Source organism: Agelaius tricolor, unplaced genomic scaffold (assembly GCF_023055355.1).
Source record: "Agelaius tricolor isolate 1412-34295 unplaced genomic scaffold, bAgeTri1.0.p SCAF_35, whole genome shotgun sequence".
Taxonomy (NCBI): domain Eukaryota; kingdom Metazoa; phylum Chordata; class Aves; order Passeriformes; family Icteridae; genus Agelaius; species Agelaius tricolor.
In genome coordinates, this window is record NW_027269295.1 from 3924998 (window position 1) to 3938745 (window position 13748).

General features: G+C 46.3%; 1 protein-coding gene across 10 annotated transcripts in view; it reads left to right on the forward strand.

The window, feature by feature from the left end:
- Window positions 1–524: 524 nt before the first annotated feature.
- Window positions 525–13748, forward strand: part of TNRC6C (trinucleotide repeat containing adaptor 6C) — a 112642-nt gene continuing 99418 nt past the window's right edge. For 4 of the 10 annotated variants that reach the window (XM_071452849.1, XM_071452850.1, XM_071452852.1 and 1 more), the window contains exon 1: window positions 528–2039. The gene's annotated coding sequence lies outside the window, so the exon portion shown is untranslated. Of the gene's footprint in view, window positions 2040–13748 lie in introns of all 10 variants that reach the window. The other 6 variants (XM_071452848.1, XM_071452853.1, XM_071452846.1 and 3 more) reach the window with 4 other exon arrangements.

Sequence of the window (13748 nt, forward strand, 5' to 3'; positions counted from 1 at the left end):
GTGAGTGCTCCGACACCCATATGCACCCACACCCGGGAGTGTGTGTGTGGGCATGTTTCGCCCCCGTTCCGGGGGGACACAGCCCCTCTACACCTCTTTTGGGGCACACATCTCTCTCGCCCTCTGTCCCCCCACCCGCGGCGGTTGTGCGAGGGAGGGGTGAATTGCCGTTCGCCGCCGTTGGCACAGAGATGTTGTGTGTGTGTGAAAGCACCAACACCCGCTTGCCGGGGTGGGGGTGACCCCCCTGTACCCCTCTGGGCTGTGAGGGGGCTGTGGTGGGGGGGGGTCACATCCCCCTCCCCTCTCCCCCGCGCGGCGGTGGCGGGGGGGGGCGTGGCCCGCGGCGCGCGCGCGTGGCCTCGCCGCCGTTTGGCTGCGGCCGCCGCGCTCATTTGCATACCGGCGGGGGCTCCCCCCCTCCCTCCGCGTCACGTGGTCGGAGGGGCCGGGTCGGTGCTGGCGGGCAGGCGGGGGGGGGAGGGGGAGCGCGGCACTTCCTGTTGGCGGCCAGCGCGGGAGGGGGCGCGCGCGGAGCCGCCCCGCGGTCTCGCGCTGCTTGGCGGGGCTCTGTCAGTCAGCGACAAAATGGCCGCGGCGGCGGCAGCGGCGGCAGCGGCTCCTCTGCTCCCCAGGGCGGCACCGGCGGCAGCGGCGGCGGCGGCGCGGAGGAGCGGGGGACCGGCCCGGCGGCACTGAGCCCGGCACCGCCTGCCCTGCGAGCGGACGAGGCGAGAGCGAGCGGGAGAGACGGCGAGCGGCGCTGCGTTCCCCCCCCTCCCCCTCAGCACCCCGGCGGACCGACCGACCCTGCCCGAGGCGCTGCTGCGGCTCCCCGGGGACGCGCCGCCGCCTCGGCTGCCCCGCTCCCCGCCGCCCACGCGGGTCCCTGCCGGATCCCTGCGGAGCACACGGAGAGAGCCGCGGGATCGCCCCGCTCCCGCCTGCCCGCGGATCCCGCTGCGAGCCAGGCACACAGACTGTCGGGTTTCCCCGCTCCCTCCTCCCTCCGTGAAAGACTTTGCTGGATCCTCCTCCCCGGATCCCCTCCCCGCGCTCGCTCCTTCCTGCGGGAGCGGCTGCCGGATCCTCCTCCCGCCGCGGATCGCCCGCGGGGTCCCTGCGGAGCCGCGGACCCTCCTCCCCTGGCAGAGCCTCCGCTGGATCCTCCGCCCCCCCGGAGCTCCCGGCGGGATCCTCCTCCTGCCCGCAGCCCCATGTGAGACTCCGCATCCCCCCGTGCCTCCGCCGTGCTCTTTCAGTTGGGTTTTTTTTTGTTTTTTTCTCACCCCCTCCTCCTTTTATTTTGAAGGGGGGATCCACCTTAAAACTCTTTTTCTGGATCCCGGTTTCTCTTTTTTTGATTTGCACTTTTTGAAAAACCCTCAGATGCTCCTCCATGTGGACTGAGAACCCATCAAGACACACACACGAGAACTCATCCCGATCAACTCCAAATCCTGGCTTTCCGTGGGTTTTGCTGCAACACATGAAAGCAAACTTGTATTTAAGACACACTCGTGCAGAAATTTAGCTGGGGACTTGAACGTGTATTTTGTCTTGGTTTCTTGGTCTTGGTTATTTTTTGTTGGTTTTTTTTTTCTTTTTTAATTTTGCTTCACTGGAAATCAAAAGCTTGTTTTGGAATTGGACCTGCTTTTGCTGCACTTCTCCTCTGGGCTGGATAACACTGAAGCTCTTTGCTTTTCTACTTGGATAGTGTTTTCCTGTTGATCTGTTGGTTTTTTTTCATCTCCTGTGTGGCAGACTTTTTTTTTCCCTGAGGGGGGTAAACAAACGACGACAACAACAACAACAAAAAAACTTAATTTTTTTTGCCGTGTGAGATTTTTTTCGTATTCATATTCGTGAAATTACGGGTACACTTACAAAAAATTTGAAAAAAAAAAAAAGCATTAAAAATAAGAAAGGAACACGTCAGAAAGACCCCTACACGGTAGACAAAATACTCACTTGTTTCCTTACAGCAAGACTGAATCGAAAGCTGCCAAAGAGCCCCATAAAGAAAAGACTAAAAGGTAAGAGCCTCTCTTAATCTGGGCACGGTAGAAGTTAGCAGGGGAAGAGACGTGCAAAGCCGGTGCATTGCTCCTTTTTTACAAGTCTAAACTAGATTATTATTATTTTTAAACTGCTTATTAGTCAGCGAAGCAAGAAACACCCCAAAACATTTCAAAATCCCTTTTATTTTTATACGATGCGAGCAACCACCGGATATTTTTTTAATGGTAGAATTAATTCGGTGTTTTTTCTCTGTCCGGAATCGCTGCTTCTCCCCGAACAGCGAGCAGAAAGTGCCATTTGTGAGCGTGTTGTGCCATTCAGACATGACATGAAGGCAGCTCCTGCTGCAAGGCACGACCGTGTGCTCTTGCTTTAGAACTTACACGTGTAAAAATTATCGCACAGCGCCTTGGAAATGATCCCAGGGCTGGAAAATTGTGGGCATGGCCAGCAGTGCTGCCCTGTGGGCGAGCACACCAGCTCCAGCTTTGTCCTTCATGGCTGCTTTCTTTTAAAAGTTCAAATATCTAGCTTTGGGTTATTTTCCCTCTTCCCTCCTCCGCGTAATGAGATTGTGAGGATCCGCAGTAATTTTCTCCTGAGTATTCACAGAGCGATCTTCGTCTAAACCTGGAATGTCCAGGGGGAGAGAGAATATTAAACAGTTTATTCCTTTAACTGCGACGCAGAAGGGGAGGAAAATGGGGAGGGCTCAGTTGTTAACCTGAGAAATCTTGAAACACTGGAAGTTTATTAATTGTTCGAGGCTTCTTTGTTTGTATCACAAGTTTGTGTCAAAGGTTAATCTTCTTAATATGTAATTAGTTGAAGGTTCAATTATGGGATTTATTGAACTCAATTGGGTTTTCCCCCCCTCTTTTCCCATTAAAAATAATACTGCAGGTCTTTGTGACTAGTTTATTTTCTGCTACAACTCGAGTGTATCTGCGAGATGAGATTTATTCAATTATTCTAACAGCCAGTTTAAATTTAGAAATAATCTTTAGGACGTCATACCCGTGTCTGTTGCATATTTTTCCCTCTGGTTTGCATATGTATGTATCTGGCGAATTATGCTAATTTATGTACAGAAATTTGCTGTGGACATTAGGCCGGTTAAGGTAATTAAAATTCCAATAAATCCCGCTGTTAGTGGGCTGGCCGGTGGTGCAGAGCTTTAAATCAGGTGGGTGTCGGTGGTGCTGAGGACCTGAGGACAATGCCAGAGCGGAGGAGCAGGAGAACATCTGCACTGCTGCTGGATGCACTGGGAGAGCCGGGCACGGCTTCCAAATCCTGCCCTCCTTCCCTGCCGTGGGTGGGATTTTTGGGCTTTTTTTTTTTTGGATTCCCCGACAAATTGAAATGAGAATTTAAATGGGTGTTTCCTCTCGGATATTTCATTTTTTAAAATAATAATAATTTCGAGAAGGTACACACGGGTTCTCACTGCTTCCCCTGGTGTTTTCCAAGGAAGTAGGAGGTGACTTGCAGTGGGTGCAACCTGTGCTTAGCCCATCACAGAGTTTCCTCCGCGCGGTTCCTGGGCTTCAGGAATCCCGGGGATGTCTGCCTGCCTGCTCCTGTGTGTTATTTGTGAGCTCAAAATGGTGTGTGCCGAGCAACAGCCCCCGGATGCGCTGGCGTCCCTGCTGTGGCTTCTGGAACTCTTTCCAGAAGGTGAAAGCAGCAGTGGCAGCCCTGGATACCCCAGTGGGGAAGCAGCTCCAGCCTCTGGAAGCTCGGTCTGCTCTGGGGAAGCGCTTGGTGGTTTTTGGCTGAGATTCCTCGTGGATAACCTGGCTGCTTCCGAGCCCAGGACTCAGTCTGTGAGAAAATAAAGCTGTAGTAAATCAGGTTAATTTCAACTTTTTTTAGGGAAAATAAGTGCTTAAGAGCAGCAGCACTAGTGTAATAATGCCTTGTGTGGCTTTGTCCTTATCTTCAAAGGGGAACGGATCATTTCTGAGTGGAAGTGATCTGCCTGGCTTCCTGAGATGAGGAGGGTTCATTGCAGTCCAGCCCCCGGAGAACAGGTGCTGCCACGGGGAAAACTGCTGCAGCCAGGACTTGCTCCGGGGCGAGAGGGATGGGCATTAATAGGGGCTAATTTTAGACAGTATTTTGTACTTTTGTCTAAAGGTTTTGTTCGCAGCAATGAAAGAAACAAGACAGACAAACCTTTTTATTGAGACCTCCTCTGGATTGCAGCAGGATATATTAAGGATATATTAATTTTTCAGTTCTATGTGTGGATTCCCATATTGACAGATGAAAGGCTGGGATCCATCAGACTCAGAGCTGTTGTGTTACACACGGGGGGTTCGTGTGTGCTGTACATCAGCTTTGCAGCACATGGATTATTTTGGAGCTGTCAGCGGTGCAAGGTGCCAGTCCCAGTGCCTGGGAATGTCCTTGTGGGCAGCCTTGGGCTGTGCCATTTCCCCGCTGGCCACAGCAGAGTGGAGCTTGCTCTGGGACACTGCCCTTGGGCTAAAAACCCTGTGGGGACTTGGAGGTTCACCTCAGCCATGGAATCTTGGCTTTCTCCAAAACCTGTCTCTGATCACCTGTGAGTGGATGGGTTTGCCCATTGCAAAGCCTGCTGGACCTTGCTGGGATCAATGAAAACCCCACCTCCGCCTTAATTTCTGGTTTCTTCTCCAGGATTTGTCTTTTCTAATAACGTCTCACACTCTGCTTCTAATAGGTTGAGGTCTCTCACTGATGTTTGTGGGAAGTAAGGTAATTCTGTACTCTTTTTGCTTGAAAGAGGTTTTTAAGACTTTGAAAATGATGAGATGGAATTTCCTTAAAATGAGAAAAACACAATTTGGCATAAAACTACTTTTAATCTGAAGAATCTTTGTTAAAACTCTCCACGTTCCCATGTTCCATACCTTGCCAAGTATGGACTAACAATAAAACAAGATAAAGTGAAAAGTCTTGTCAAGCAGGGGTTTATAATCTCCTTGTGTAGTCAAGCAAACTGTTGCTGAGTGTCAGTCTTATAGAGAGCATAGCTTTAAATTAATCTAGAAATAAACCCGCTTATTTTTCAGTTTCTCATTCACTTCATTCAGAAAGGCCGGGAATTTTATTAACAGAGTTACTGCCTGCTGTTCACTCAAAATGACCTAGACCTCTGCAGCCCCTTCAGATGCTCTGTGCCATGGAGACTCCTTTTCTCTTTCATGTTACATTTATTAAAAGCCCAATGGCAGCGTTTACTTTCAGTTTTAGCTGTGAAGACTTAACCAAGAGCGGGGGATGTGGGAACGGGTAATATGTTAACTTAGCAGCTGGCCTCGCCGAGATAAACATGCGCTTTTCCAAATGCTGTCATCTGGCCCCTTTCCAAAACAAGCTGAAGGAGGAGGTCAGGGGTGGAGCCATCCCCTGCTTCAGTAAAAAGAGGCTTTCATTTGGAAAGAATTGCCAGATCGTATTGACTAAAAGAACTGCAGATTTAAAATAAAATGACCAAACCTTTCCTGAGTAAAGCAAATGGTCTCTCTTGATGGCTTAAATTTAAGTGCCTTGTTACAGTGCTGCTTCTCTTTCAAGGCTCAGCAGCTTCAGTGCAGAGTGCATATTTCTGCTTTTTTTAAAAAAAATCAGTGTTTAATGTAAGACTTTGAACGTGACAACTGATAAAAAATGTATCATCTTTGGTAACAGTAGAGACCTGCAACACAAAAGTGCTATTGTTTTAATTGTTTAAAATTCAGATTACAAGATAATGGTAATACCATTAGAAGGTTTCCCCTTGGCCTAGAAGCTGCAGGTAGGAGTGTGTCGATCCCTCAGTATTAAAGATGAATGATAAGGAAACCTCTTAAATGCCTGTGACGCTGCAGTCTAGCCAATTTAGGATCAGCTGATGCCTTCTAGTGATAATGGCTTGAGGTTTTCAGCTGTATTATGAAGATATCAGCCAGGGCAAATAGTGTTTAGAAGAGAAGTATACTTTATTGAATGGGGAGATGATCTAGAAGTGACAGTAAATTGCATTACTAAATGATCTATGTCCTCTGTGCCGTCTCTTCACTGGCAAATGCTGTTGGTAAAATGAAAGATGGTTATTCTTAATGTATGAAAGCAGAGGAATCAAAGTATTATTTGATCTCCCTTTAGGAATCTGTGCTAGTTAGCCACGCTTTCAGTTGACAATTTTCCTAAGTTGTACATCTTAAATACCAGAAGGAGATGTACTTAGGCTTATTTTATCACTACTAAATCATGGTTAACTTCACTGTGGATTCCCAAATACAGTTACAGCCGTGTTTTCTGCAACTTCATTTGTGCTCCTTCCTACCTTGTCACTACTATGTTTTAAAGTCTCCCGCCCAAGATACAAATGTCTGGATTTGATAATAAAGAAACTGGCACGGAGCAGTCACTGTGCTCTTTGAGGTCGTGTGAAAGATGGTGGAAAATGCAGCACTACTCTAAAATATGCATCTGATTCTTTTGTCTTATTTTTGAAGAGAGTAGCATGTCTGTCTCTTCCTCCCAATAAAAAGGCTTCTGTCACTGAAGGCAGCTGTAAAATCACTGGCTGTTCTTGCATCTCGAGCTTCAGGAAAATCCAGTGAATACCAGGAAAATCCGAGTGAGTTTTGGTCTCAGCCCTGGGTGCGAATCAGCGCTGTAATTTTTCAGCACTGAGGTCTCGAACGTAGTTGTAATTCAAGTTCATAAAATATTAGAAGCCCTGGCGGTGCTGAGGTCTGGTTTCTGGAGCTCTTCCCCGTGGGTTTGCAGCCAAGGATGGCTGAGAGGGAGAACAGTTATCTGTGCTGCAGCAGTGATGGTTTATGGCTGGGTGCCCAGATTGTCTGGCTTTGCACACAGCTTTATAGTTTGCCTTTGAGGGCTGTGGAGGAGGTGGAAGTCATTTGTAATAAACAGCTATCTGCAGCCTGCTTTTCCTGGGGTTTGAAATGTACAGCCATTTAAAAAATTGCAAACCAGATGTACATTTACTTAGATTTCAGTCCGGAACCTCCATGTTTTAGGAACTTGGTTATGAGAAATGTTAACAATTGCTTAGTATTGAAAATACCTAATATTTATCCCTTGGATGTTTGGGCTGTTTTTTAAGCTCTGTATTGCTAGACAATAAGATTTTTCAGGTGGTGTTTTTTTTTTTATTTGAGAGAAAAATTGACTTGTCAAATCGGTTGGCATCCTTTGTGGTAATTAAGCCCCAGAGAAAAATATGTTTATATATCTCCAAATAGTTATCATGCAGCTACCAGCTATAGGCTCATTTAGGAAAAGATAACAGCCACCCCCTTTTCACAGCAAGGAAAACAACCACCCTGGGCTATGTTTAGTTGCTGCCCATGGGTGTTTTCAGAGGGAGATCCATTCTTCCCTCTACTTCTCTCCCCCAGCTTCTTGTTCTGGGATCTGTGCATGTTTTCCCATGCTGATTTTCTGAAGGGATGGTGCTGCTGCCTTTGTTACGGTCTTGCCCAAGAGGAGTCTCTTAGAATGGCATTACGTGATTTTTCTTGGATGTGCTCTTTTCCTTCCTATTCCTTTCTTCCCTTCCTGTGTTGTGTATGCACAAAGTTTACAGTTTTCTCTCTCATCGTGCATTTCCAGAGCTCCCCGATGGGAAGTGGGAGAGCTGTTTGTTTTGGTGGAGGGATGGGGAGTGCTTGCTGTGGCTTGAACGCATTCCGGGTGGTCAGTGTGTCCACGGATCGATTGTTAGTCCAGGCTGACTTCTGCCAAGTCTATTTTAAGCTCAGCCAGATATCTGTGTTGTGTCAGTTTGATTTCAGTCCTGCTCAAGCCTCCGACTCTCAGGTCTTTTAGTTCTTCGGAATTCCAAAGTGTTTTCATGGCTGATGCTCACGTCATTCATTGGTGCTGACAATGGAGATCCTTGTTTTTAAACAGGAGCTGCTTACTGGTAAACAAAAGAGCATCAGCCCAGTGCTTTAACACCAACCGTTCTAGAAAAAAGGAGCAGTTCAGGGAGAACGCCAAGGGGAAAAAAAAAATCAACTGTACAGATGCGGCTTGCCATTTTCCCGTGTTCCTACAAGGTCATTAATAGACCATGGAAGGTGGTCTGGGTGGTGTTTGTAATGTTTCTGCTTGAACTCAGTGTATGTTCACAGTAGCCTTGAGGATGATCCTGCACATGAAATATGAAGCTAAAAACTTCAATAGCACTGCAGGCATAACCTAATGGGGGGGGGGGGTGTGAAGCAAGTAAATCGCTCCTTACACGAGAGTGTTACCGAAGGCAGGAGCAGGAATTCCTCATTATCTCTCTGCTAACATCATTCTGTCCATCTGCAGGTCTCAACTTTCCTCTTCCCTCAGTGTTTTTAGCTGCACTTACCAAATGCCCAAACTTAACAGAGGAGAATTGCTTCCAGTGTTTGTATTGTCTGAGTTTTTACCACATCGTCAGCTTTGAAATGGGTGCTGCCTTGAAATTCTTTCTCTTACAAAAGATGCTCCATCTCTGCAAATCTAATCACCCTTATCTCCTTCTGGTGGAATGCTGTAAGTGCCCAGTACTCATTCCTGTTTTGTGATGCAGAAGAAATTGCTCCGAGTTAAAAATAACCTGTTGGCATACGTGTGCTGTTCACATCTTCCTGCCCATGGAATTATTTGGTTTCTCTTTGCTGATGTAAACTATAATGAAGTATATGTTTATCTTGAATCTTTCAAAAAGAAATTAAAATGGGGGATGCAACATCTTCTGATAAGGAAGGAGGAGAGCCTAGTGGTAGCAAACTAAATGCTATTTAATGTTTTCTAGTATGATCATAATGAAATATATGTCTGATCAAGGTATGGAGCTAAATTTGGTGTCTCACCGTAATAGAACTGCTGCTGTTGAGGGGCAGAGTCTCTGTATAAATAGCTCTGTTTCAGGTGAAAGATTTATTATCTGGGACTTAGTGGAACTTGGTGAATGTGGTGAATTTTTACTATTTCTGTTCTTCTAATCAATCTCATAGAATTCAACTCCGTCACTTGAGAAAAGAATGGTCCAAATAAGTCACATTACACCAACAGTGCATTAGAGATGTCAGTCTTTGTACTCTGCTACCACATTTACATGTAATAATTGAATAAAGCAATGGTTGGCTTAGTGGATGGATGTTTACATAATGATTTGCCTAAAAAAAGACCCTTAACTTTAATTTTTTCTTACATTTGTGAGAATAAAATGTACTTCACGAATCTCTGGGTGAAATAGTGCAGTGATGCCAAAACTCATTGCTTTTGAAGCCAACAACCCAGACTGATAGAATCGTTTTTACCTGCACTGAAATTGTGCTTCCCTCCTGCCCCATCCCCAATCCCTCAGTCACCATCCAGACAAGCAAGAGCTGCTCTTTCTGGGATTCTGGCTGCATCTGCTGATCAGATAACATACTTGGAGACATATTGGATATATTTCTGAGAATATTTGCTCCCCTGGGCATTTCATGCACTAAATGAAGGCATAAAATAGTTATTACGAAGATCATAATTGACCATAAATTGATTTCCAAAGTGGTATTTACTGCAACTAGTTTTCCTGTCCTGGAAGATCATTTATGGCCATTTCCTTTCCCCATCTCTCCCCCACCCTGTCTCTCCTCCCCCATGGAGCTGCTATTCATTTGCTAAGTTGAAAAATGCCTGATGGCCCATTCTGATGCTGGGTCTGATATTCTAATGTATGCTTTTACTATGGAAAGTGAAGAGAGGAGCAGAGAAGTTTATTTCCATTAAGCTCAAGTTTTAAGGATTACCCTTTCAGCACTGCAGAGCTAATCTTTTAAACTCTGGTTGGTTTGTGGAAGGAAAGGTGGATGGATTATGCTGTTTCCTTAATTTTGGATGATAGGATAAATCTTGAACTGAATCCAGTTCCCAGCCTAAAGATAGGTACAGAGTAATTGTTTCTTATCTTACTCAAATTATGCTGCCATCTTAATTTTCAAAACAGTCTTGCAGCTGAAGATGCAGTGGAACAAAAACTTAAAAGCTTCAGAAAGTATTTTCTTTAAGTTAAATGACATAATTATGGTGAACAGCGTGTTCTGATTTTTGCAGTGAAATACTAGGAGTGTATAAAGTGCACAAACCAAGTAGATTTTCTTCACTTGTGTTTAAAGTTTCAGAAATTTGCAGTGCACAACTTTTAGTACAGTTTATTAGCCTATAGTGTGTTTTGTCTTCCTTGACTCGGATCAAATTTGGTGTTAACCTCCTGCCGAGAATTCCAGGACCCCTGACATTTTATTGTGACTCTTGATTAGCTCACCAGGGTTCCTGCTAAGAATTCTTCTTTCATTCATTTGATAAATTGAATTCCCTATTCACAGTGCCTTTAAATAGAATGGTATTTGGAAAACTTGAAGACAACAGCTTGAATGTACAATGAGCTCACTCAGCAAATTTAAAAATGCAGAAGAAGGAAATTATGGTTTTGTGTATTCTGAAATCTTCTAAAAGAATAAACATCTTACAAAAACTTAGATCTCCATCATCATATTTGTTTTAAGTGTATTTCCCATTTGGTTTCTAAGACAAGGAGTTCTTTTGACATCTCTTTTCCCTTTTTTTTGTGTCAGCAGCTGTGCATTCAGCTCACCTGTCCATGTGGGAGCAGGTATGGTGAGGTGTCACAGCACAGAGGGACAGAGGGACTTCAGCTTCCCAGGGCAGTGTGGAGAGAGAGCACCTCATCCTTCCACCCTGGGCTCCACAGCATGAGGAACAGTGTCCTTGTTTTTTCCTGATTGTAGGTTTGGGGACAGCCCTTCCCTGTGGGGCTGCTGTCCTGTGGTTCCCCCACCCAGGTCTCTCTTGGGCTGCAGCAGTGTCCTGCATCTCACCCACCTGTGTCCCCAAGGTGACACCTGGACACCTCAGTGCTGTGCCAACAGAGGCTCACTCCTCTCTTCCTAGAGATTTGCTTCTACAGCTTCTGCCTCACATCCAGGAAATGATTTTAATGTCACAGGACAGCCCAGGCTGGAGGGGACCTCAGGTCATCTCAGATGGGCAGATGAGTGTCCAGGTCGGGTGACACGAGTGTGTCAGGTCACTGCTGCTGTCACTGTCCTGCTGCTGTGCTGGTTTATTCTTGGCCATGCCTGCTGCAGTGTCCCTGCCTGTGGCTAGGAATGAACGAGGGCAGTGTGTGTGCATTTTTCCACCCTGCCTCAGGGGAGGTGTTGCTCACCTTCCTGGGCCTGTGTCATCACACTGGAACCACTCATGAACGTGGACACCCATGGACCTGTGGCTGCTGTAAGCTGGGGTCTTTTGCTGAAGGTATTAACACCACCTTATTCCCAGAATAAGCACGAGGGCAGCACCACAAACCCTGTCTTCAGGGTAAATTTCTGCTTCCTTTTTTTAATGCTGTCAGTTGTGTTGTCCAGCCCCACCTGTGTGAGAGCACCAACCTGGTCTTCAGCTCTGGCAATAAATAAGTTCACTGTGCTTTCACCTGCTGCTCACAAAGAGATTGGGCTCAGAAATAATTGAGCACTGGCACCCAACTGTGATGGAAGGGGGATTAGGTGTGTTGGAAATCCTTACTGGCAAAATGGTGCACCATTGTAGTAACACAAACTTGATTTTCAGTTTTTTCAGCAGAAGAGCAGAAAGGCTTAGCTTTGCTGGCTGCAGGGCTCTGAGGGTTTGCTGCACAGTGCTCCCAGCTGTGGGCTGTCCCTCCTGACCCCGTTGTCCCTTCAGGATGACAGGTGCCTGACTGGCTCCACCAGCCTCCATCCTTGGGAGTGGCATCCTGTGGAGCTGCTGCTCCTGTTCCAATTTCCTGGCCTCCTACGTTGCAGGATCCCTGTGCAGCTGCCCCAAGAAGCAGTGCTCCTCTAAAGTGTTCTTGGAGTTCAGCTAAATACAGCCAGCAGCTTGTCTCTTTGAGTTGTTTCTGCTCCTGGGTCAGCTAAAGGGTGACACTTGGTCACTGAGGGGGACTGGCACAGGGCTCTCATCTTCTGAAGTATTTCCAGAAACCAAAATAGCCAGCAGTATCTGGAGAGACAAACACGCTGTGCTCTTGCTGAGCTGCTGGATTCCAAAGCTGTTTTCCTTTGTGCATTATGTCCCAGCAAGATTGGGGACGAGCTGTGGAGCAGATGCCAGATCAACTGCTGGTAACTCATCAGGCCTGGGAGGGAGGGTGCTGGGAGTGTAAATCTGGTTATCTGCACCCTTCACAGTGTGTAGCTTAATTTTTCCATCACTCTGTGTTTGTTGGGGGAGGAGAGTTGTTTTTCATAGCACGTTTCTTGCTGTTTGTAGCTTGCTTTCAGTGATGAATTTAAGGCAAGCTTTTTTTTTTTTAATTAGGGGTGTGGGGCTTTTTTACTTTTGGTCCTTGCTTAGTCTTAGTGGTGCCCATGGGCTGGGGTGTTGTCAGCAGATTGAGGGAGCCAATTCTGGTATGGTTCATGCCTGAAATGCAGAAATGGCTGAGGTTTGGTGTACAGTTCTAGCCCATGGCCACATTTACCTATAACTCCTTGAGCTGCCCCATATTGGAGCTTGTATGTACACTAAAATCCCTGCACTGTGGAGAGCAGCACCTCCACAGGAGAGGGGATGAACCTGTGTGTGCCATCCCTGTGGGATTATCTACATGAATCTCTTCATTTGGATTGCAACCTCCATGATTGATCAGGTGATTGTCCCCACTTGCTGTGCTTTGATTGGTGTCATGTGTCTTGGAGTGCAGTTATCAGATGCCTTTTAAATAAAATGTCACTGGATGATGAGTTCCAAGGGTGCAGTTAATGCTCTCCTGCTGCATGGGAGCAGGCTGGAGCTGGCTCCACCTGGAGCAGGGATGGTGTGGGTAGGAAATCCTCTGCAGTGACAGTTTTGCTCAGTAATGAAGGGTTAACACACACTGCAATATTCCTGGTTTTACTCCAGCACTCTCGTCAGCACCCATCCCTCGCAGCTAACACACCAGGAGAAACTGGAGTGTTTAACAAAACCAAAAGGAAGTCTCTAGATGAAAAAAAAACCAACTCCAAGCCCTGCAAACATTTCCTGGGACTTGGCAGTGCTCAAATATGGGTTCTTCAAACTATGTCTGGTTTACCAGTCATAGTTAATCTGCATCTTTAGTTTATAAAACTTTTTCTTCTCTGGAATTTCCCCCCTCTTCCAGTCATTGGTAATAACCAGTAGAAGCTAAAACAAGGCCAGGTTGGTGTGCTTTTGAAAAATATCTTGAATTGAATGATAGTAACTACCTGTTCTGCTTTATTTTTGTTCTAATCTAATCTGCCTGAGTGGTTATTTACCTTATGTGTACACAAAGGAGGGTCACAGTGAGTTAACACTGGGTGAGCTGGAAACTTCCCGTGGGGGAGCCCAGCTCCTGCAGCACACACCAGCTGCAATTCTCTTTTTCTCTTCTTGGGGTCCTGCCAGGATTTTATTGCTCTTCTACCAATATTCCAAAGTGACATCTTAGAAATCCTGTGTGCTACTGCTGGAAATGCAGCCTTGAGACAGAGCATGGAACACAGAAACTCTTTCTGATCCTAGAATTTCTATTTTACACTTTGGAGAAGCAGGATTATTAATTTGATCTCTTGGACAACCTAAAATCTGCCTCTAGTTTCAGCAGTTTTAATTGAATTTGTTACTTCTCACACCATGTTCTCAGCTAATGCTGGGATGTTCTTGCTTGGTTTGGAATG